Source organism: Macaca mulatta, chromosome 14 (assembly GCF_049350105.2).
Source record: "Macaca mulatta isolate MMU2019108-1 chromosome 14, T2T-MMU8v2.0, whole genome shotgun sequence".
Classification (NCBI taxonomy): Eukaryota; Metazoa; Chordata; class Mammalia; order Primates; family Cercopithecidae; genus Macaca; species Macaca mulatta.
In genome coordinates this window covers 27177200-27185077 of record NC_133419.1, presented here as the reverse complement: position 1 = coordinate 27185077, position 7878 = coordinate 27177200, and the positions used below count along the sequence as shown (strand labels likewise).

Sequence of the window (7878 nt, the reverse complement as noted above, 5' to 3'; positions counted from 1 at the left end):
ATAATTTAGTAGTAAGAATTAATTCCTTTAAAATCTAAAGGTTAAGTCTGTTGCTTCCTGTTTAAATATTTCAATGGTCAGCCAGTGCATAAAAGTAAGTCTGGAACTTCATTCGTAAATCTTCAGTAAGTCAGCTCTTTATTATATGACTCACTGTTTATTCACCTCTGTGTTGCATAACTTCCACCTTTACTCATAGACTGTCACCTTGTTCATCTTATATTTTTAGAGTTTGAAGCATACTAAGCTGTTTGCAGCTCAGAGATTGTTGACCTGATGTTACTTCTGTTTGAAAGATTCGCCTCCTCCTCTACTTGCTTGCTTGTTTTATTTAATAATGTTTTAGCCTAAATGTCACGTTTAACAGAACTTTGCTGAGACCCTTCCTAAAATAAACCTCGCATACCTCATACCATTAACTTTCTCTATCCCAGCACTTTGTTTCCTTCTTTATAATATTGTTATAACATTGCTATAAGTGATCATATAAGATACGTAAACTCTATATCAATAGTTTATTCACTTGCCATTTATTTTTGCATCTAGAATGTAAACTCCACATGGTTAGATTATACCTGTACTAAACTCATTCCCTAGCTGGAGGTAGCTGCAAATAAGAATTTTCTTTTTTTGAATATTGAATAAAAGAATTATCTTGCAAAGAGTGTGGAGTTTTCATCCTGAAGTGAAGCACCTGTGATGTTTCCATCCGACTATGTGGGATTCAGTGTTGGATGTGTAACCTAATGGCTGCTGTTTGCCACCCCAGAAGACAAGGGATAGATGGTAACTTACAACACCATCAAGCTTTCTTCAGGCCCAGTGGCTATAGGCTACTTAAAACATAAACTTGGCCGGACGCGGTGGCTCATGCCTGTAATCCCAGCACTTTGGGAGGCCGAGGTGGGCAGATCATGTGGTCAAGAGATCGAGACCATCCTGGCCAACATGGTGAAAGCCCGTCTCTAATAAAAGTACAAAAATTAGCTAGGTGTGGTTGCATGCACATGTAATCCCAGCTACTTGGGAGGCTGAAGCAGGGGAATCACTTGAACCCAGGAGGCAGAAGTTGCAGTGAGCCGAGATCTCACCACTGCACTCCAGCCTGGATGACAGAGTGAGACTCAGTCTCAAAAAAAAAAAAAAAAAAAAAAGTAGCCGGGCGCGGTGGCAGGCGCCTGTAATCCCAGCTACTTGGGAGGCTGAGACAGGAGAATATCTTGAACCTGGGCAGGGCGGAGGTTGCAGTGAGCCAAGATCGCACCACTGAACTAAGGCTTGGGTGACAGAGTGAGACTCCGTCTTAAAAAAAAAAAAAAAACATGAACTTGATCATTACACATGCTACACATGTAACAAGTACTCATATGTACCACATAAATATGTAAAATATTTTTTATTAATAAAGCAAAGGAAAACATAAACTGACTTCTCCCATAAAACATTCCAACAACCACTACCACTATTATTTTTCACACTGTGCTTTCAAAATTAGATGACAGTAATAACAACAGAGAGAAGGAAATAACAAAAGAGACACATCAGTTTCCTCATCAGAATAAACAGACTAAAATTATCTACTGTTTGTAGTGTCAGAACAAATTTCCTCCTAAGTTTCCATTTGCACATTTCAACTGACAGCAGAACAATATCAACATGATTTCCACTAGGAGTGGAAAATGAAAGTGGATATTAGACACACAAGGCATTTGGAATTGAGAAAATCAACTGGTTTGTGGAGTCGATGGCTATCAACAGTTCACATGCCCTTTAGAGAGGATTCAATCTATGAAAAGTGGCTTATCTAGATTGCAGAATCTTTTATACTATTCCCAGGAAATGAAAGTGTTTGACCACTCCTGGTGTAGAGCTTTGCCTCTTTCTTCCAAACATTCTCAGTGCTCACCCCTGTGAATAAAAGAACGTCAGGACATTTACAGAGTCTGGAACTGTGAGATGTTTTACACTTTGAGAGTGTCTATTATACAACCTAAGTATACAGCAGATTGAGGGTTTTCGGTCTAGCTACAAACCAATTAGCATTTAGCTAATTTATCTCCACTCCTGAGAAAGGCTGCACTTTTTCCCTAGTTTGACTTGGAAAACTGTAACTAGAAGCTCAGATTCCTGTGTGTATGTGTGCATGTGTGTTTCAACATACATAGGAGCTGTAAAAGAAAACAAAACTTATCAAATACATTTTATATACATTATTTCCCTTTTACTCATTAAGTGACTCTGAGAAGTAGGCATTATTATCTTTTTAGGAAATGAAGGATGAAGAAGGATGTTATATAACTCATTTACACCATTTACACAATAAAACATTTTTACTCTTATCTGACATTTTATATAAATTGTATATATGTTTTAAAGAAAGCAGTATTCACCATAACCAATTTTTATTTCAAGTTTGACTGTTTCATCTTCTAGAACACCATGCATATTGGTTTGTTTAATTATGCAGATGGGATTTAAGATATTTGCCAGTCTCTTAAAATCAATGTGATTTTTTACAATTTTTGCTCTGTAGGGGAAGAATGAATGACAATATTCATTTTTCCATGACCTATTAAAGAATATCTCAGTTGATTCCATTTTTGGGCAATTATGAATATAACTGCTATTAACTTTCGTGCACAGGATTTTGTGTAGATGTAAGTTTTCATTTCCTCTGGGTAAATATCAAGCAATGTTTTTATTGGATCATTTACTTAGAAAAAATATGTTCGGTTTTGTAAGAAATTGACAAACTGTCTTCCAATGTGACTGAGCCATTCAGCATTTCTACCAGCAATAAATAAGTATTGTCAGTGTTGAATTTCAGCAATTATAACAAGGGTGTAATGATCTCTCATTGCTGTTCTTATTTGAAAATTTTTAATGATATATTGTTGCGGGAAGTCAGGGACCCTGAATGGAGGGACCAGCTAGAGCCGAGGCAGAACATAAATTGTGAAGATTTCATGGACATTTATCAGTTCCCAAAATTAATACTTTTATAATTTCTTATGCCTGTCTTTACTCCAATCTCTGATCATAAATTGTGAAAATTTCATGGACATTTATCACTTCCCCAGTCAATACTTATATAATTTCTTATGCCAGACTTTACTCCAATCTCTGATCATAAATTGTAAAGATTTCATGGACATTTATCACTTCCCCAGTCAATACTCTTATAATTTCTTATGCCTGTCTTTACTTTAATCTCTTAATCACGTTATATTCATAAGCTGAAAATGTACATCACCTCAGGACCACTATTGTACAAATGGATGTTAAAACATGTATTTGAACAATATTAAATCAGTGCACCCTGAAAAAGAACAGAATAACAGCAATTTTCAGGGAACAAGGGAAGATAACCATAAGGTCTGACTGCCTGCGGGGTCAGGCAGACTAGAGCCATATTTTTCTTCTTGCAGGGAGGATAAACGGATGTGTGAGTAGGAGAAATATTGCTGAATTCTTTTCCCAGAAAGGAACAATAATAATTGAAACCCTAGCAAAGGAATTCATTCCTGGGGGTAGGTCTATACACGGCCACTCTGAGCGTGTCTGTCTTACGCGGTTAGATAAAGACTGAAATACACCCTGGTTTCCTGAAGTACCCTCAGGCCTACTAGGATTGGGAAATTCAGCCTGCTAAATTCTAGTCAGACCGGTTCTCTGCTCTCGAACCCTGTTTCCTGTTAAGATGTTTATCAAGACAATGTGTGCACAGTGGGACGTAGACCCTCAACAGTAATTCTAAATTTGCCTTGCCTTGTGATCTTTATTGCCCTTTGAAGCATGTGATCTTTGTGACTTACTCCCTGTTCATACACCCTCTCTCCTTTTAAAATCCCTAATAAAAACTTGCTGGTTTTGTAGCTCAGGGTCGCTATCATGGTCCTACCAATATGTGATGACACCCCCAGAGGCCCAGCTATAAAATTTATCTATTTGTACTCTTTCTCTTTATTTCTCAGACCAGACAACACTTAGGGAAATAGAAAGAACCTACGCTGAAACATTGGGGGCTGCTTCCCCCAATAATGTATGATATTAAACATATTTGCATATACTTATTTGCCATCAGTATTTTCATTTTTTCATTAGTAAAGTGTCTCTTAAGGTCTTCAGTCTCCTCACTTTTTCTTTTTCTTTTTCTTTTTTTTTTTTTTTGATAGTCTCACTCAGTTGCCCAGGACAGAGTGCAGTGGCTTGATCACAGTTTACTGCAGCTTCGAACGCCCAGGCTCAAGCGATCCTCCCACTTCAGCTTCCTGCATTAGCTGTTTGGCTCACTTTTAATTGGGTTGTTTTCTTACCATTGAATTTTAAGAGTACTTTTTTATATTCTGAATACCAGTCCTTTATCAGACATGTGTTTTGCAAAAATGTTATGTCGCTTGCTAGTCCTCTCTTAATTGTGACTCTCACAGACAACACATCTCTAATTATAATGAAGTTCAACTTAGCAATTTGTTTTCCAGGGCTTACATTCTTGATATATCTAAACACTCACTGTCCAACCAAAGTTCAGTCCGATTTTCTCCTATGTTATCTTCTAGAAGTTTTATCTTTTTGTGTTTGGCACTTAGATCTGTGTTCTATCTTGAGTAAATTTTTGTAAAATGTGTAAGGTCAGGTATAGATTCACTTCCTTTGCCTGTGAACGTTCATTTGTTCCAGCACCATTTGTTGAGAAGAACATCTTTGCTGTATTGTACTGCTTTTGCTCCTTTTTCAAAGATCAATTGATTATATTTGTGTGGGCTACTTCTAGGCTATTTTGTTCTATTGATTTATTTGCCCATTGTTACACCGATATCACACTGGAATTTTTACTGTAGCTTTACGTAACTCTTGAAATTGAATAGTATCAGTCTTGTGACCTTGTTCTGATTTTTCAATATTGTGTTGACTATCCTGGATCTTCTGCTTTTTCACATAAATTTTAAAATCCATTTGTTGATACCTACAAAGTAATTTGCCGCATTTTTTTATTTAAGCAATATGAATGTATAGATCAAGTTGAGAAAAACTGATATTTTAAGAATATTGTCTTCTTATCCATAAATATGAACTATCTCTTAATTGAATTAGTTATTTGATTCCTTTCATCAGAGTTATAGTTTTTCTCATATAGATCTTATACATATTTTGTTATATTTTTAAGTATTTCGTTTTTGAGAGTGTTAAGGTAAACAGAATGTATTTTTCCTTTAATTTCAAATTTCAATTGCCCGTTGCTGTCATATAGGAAAGTAATTGACTTTTGTATATTAAACCATATATCTTGCAATCTTGCAATTATTGCTTATTAATTTTAGGAGTACATATGTGTGTGTGTATACATATATATAGTCATATACTCAAGAGTTATCTAAAGATGTAGATACATTCGGAGAAACATGTTGTTAGGTGATTTTGTTTGTTATGTGAACATCATAGTATATACTACACACCTAGGCTATATAGAAATGTAGCAGGATTCAGGAGGATGAGAGATACCTCGGGTTGAAGCAAGAGAATCTTTATTGAGTGCACTTAGGCCCAGCTGACTTAAATGTCCATAAAACTGGGCCCAGAATAAAGACAGCATCTGACTTTTATGCACACTTCACAAAAGTGGGTGGGCTAGCTTGAAGCAAGCTTACAGTGACATGAAAGCAGGGATGCAGAGGCCGGACAAAGGCAGGATTGCACATGACTGTTGCCAAGCAACCCAGATGTTCGTTATCTAGATTTGGGCACGGGTTTATCCTACAACTTTCACTATGGTGCCCATGCAGCTGTAGTTCAGGTCCCCACTCAGGCTTCTCATGACCTTCGTTATCTTTCTTAGATAAAACATAATATTTGAAGCCACTAGTTACAGAGAACGAGAATCTATAAACTCATTCCATAAAACAAAGGAAAATTTGTTTTTCTTCTCCCTATGTTGAGGGAGTGCTGGGGGAGTCTCCAGAGCACATTAGATAATATTATCAAGACTTTTCCTGGGCCTGGGCTGTGCCTGTTGCTGCCTCTGGGACAAGTCAGCCTAATACAGGAAAATTTATTTCTCTTTCTTTTTAATTTTATTTTTCTTTGATTTCCTGCCTTATTATGGCCTTCTAGGCTACAAACCTGTACAGCTTGTTACTATGCTGAATAATGTAGGCAATTATAATACACTGGTAAGTGTTTGTGTACCTAAACATGACTAAACATAGAGAAGGTACAATGAAAACATGGCATAAAAGATAAAAAAATGGAACATCTATTTAGGGCAGCTTCATTATAAACTTATGGGACCACTGTCATATAGGCAGACCATCGTTGACCTAAATGTCATTATGTGACACATGGCTGTGTGTGTGTATGTGTATATACACATATGTGTATTTATGTGTATATACACATACATATACAACATGTTTATTCATATATAAACATATAAACACATATGAACATATATAAACATATGAACATATGAATATATATTCTTTGAATATATATAAATGTATATTCACATATATAAACACATTATTTATCATACATAAACATATATGAAAATATATATTCCTTTGAATATTTTATATAGACAAAACAAGACAGTTTTATTTCTTCTTTTCTGTATGTACACCTTTTCTTTCCTTTCCTTTCCTTATTTTATTGTTTTAACTAGGATTTCTAGTACAATGTTGACTAGGAGTGGTGAGAAGGATCAATTCCACCTTGCTCCCAATCTTGGGGGAATTTCATCTATTTTCTCACCATTAAGTATTATGGCAGCATGGGCTTTTTTGTAGATTTTTTTTATAAATTTGAGGAAGTTCCCCCTTATTCCTATTTTACTGAGCATTTTTGTCATAAACATGTGTTGAACCTTGTTAAATGTTTTCTTCTGCATATACATATAAATGATTTTTCTTCTTGAGTCTGTTGGTGTGATAGATTACATTATTTTTTAAATAATGAAGACTTGCATATCTAGAATAAATCCCACCTGGTCACACAGTATAATGATTTTTAAACCTTGTTGGATTCAATTTATGAATATTTTGAAGATGTTTCCCTCTATCTTCATGAGAGATATTGGTCTATACTTTTCATTTCTTTTAATGTTTTGCCTTTTTTTTGGTATTAGGGAAATGCTAACTTTAATGATTTAGAAAGGATTTCCTCTGCTTCTATGCTCTAGAAAATATTGTAGAAAATTGGTATTATATTTTTTAAATGTTTGGTAAAATTTACCTATGAAATTATCTGAACCTGGTGCTTTTTTTTTGAAGGTTATTATACATAGATTCATATCATTATATTTTCATATTTTTAAAACAGTATGATATCTCACTTTCAATAATTTTTCCAATATAAAAGCAATTATACTGGTTTCAAAATGTAAACAGAAACAGAAATAATCATTATTCATGAAGTTATAAGGAAAAAATACATTCTTGCTCCTGAAACAGAAATGTCCTTTGCAAAAGGCAAATATTATGGACTCATACAAACACATACACGTATAAATCAGTACAGACTCTCTGTTTAAAACTTCTCAATATTCTTCCTTCCTTATAGGATAAGCACAAGATCCTTACTATGGTCTATGAATTCCTACATGATTTGCTTCCTACTATCTTCTTAAATTGCATCTTAGGTAGTCTTTTCCTTAAGTCTTAAACACCATGTTAGTTATCTCTTTCTCTCAAACCTGCCTAGACCCTTCCAGAGGGCTTTTGAAAATACAAGTCTACAGGATGTTTGTACATAGAATGTATTCCTCCTATTCCTCTGTCTAACATCCATTTCTTTCTTTGCTATTCTTTATTTTCCTTTGGTAAACTTTGTGATGCCATGTTCAGGCTCCATCATTAAATACTCCTATGAAACTGATTACTT

At 35.0% G+C, this 7878-nt stretch overlaps 1 long non-coding RNA gene across 2 annotated transcripts in view; it reads right to left on the bottom strand.

Annotated features, from left to right (window-relative positions):
• Nucleotides 1–1137: 1137 nt before the first annotated feature.
• Nucleotides 1138–7878, bottom strand: part of LOC106993271 (uncharacterized) — a 38776-nt gene continuing 32035 nt past the window's right edge. For both annotated transcript variants that reach the window (XR_013404517.1, XR_013404516.1), the window contains one exon: nt 1138–1908. This is a non-coding gene — a long non-coding RNA (uncharacterized LOC106993271). The remainder of the gene's footprint in view (nt 1909–7878) is intronic.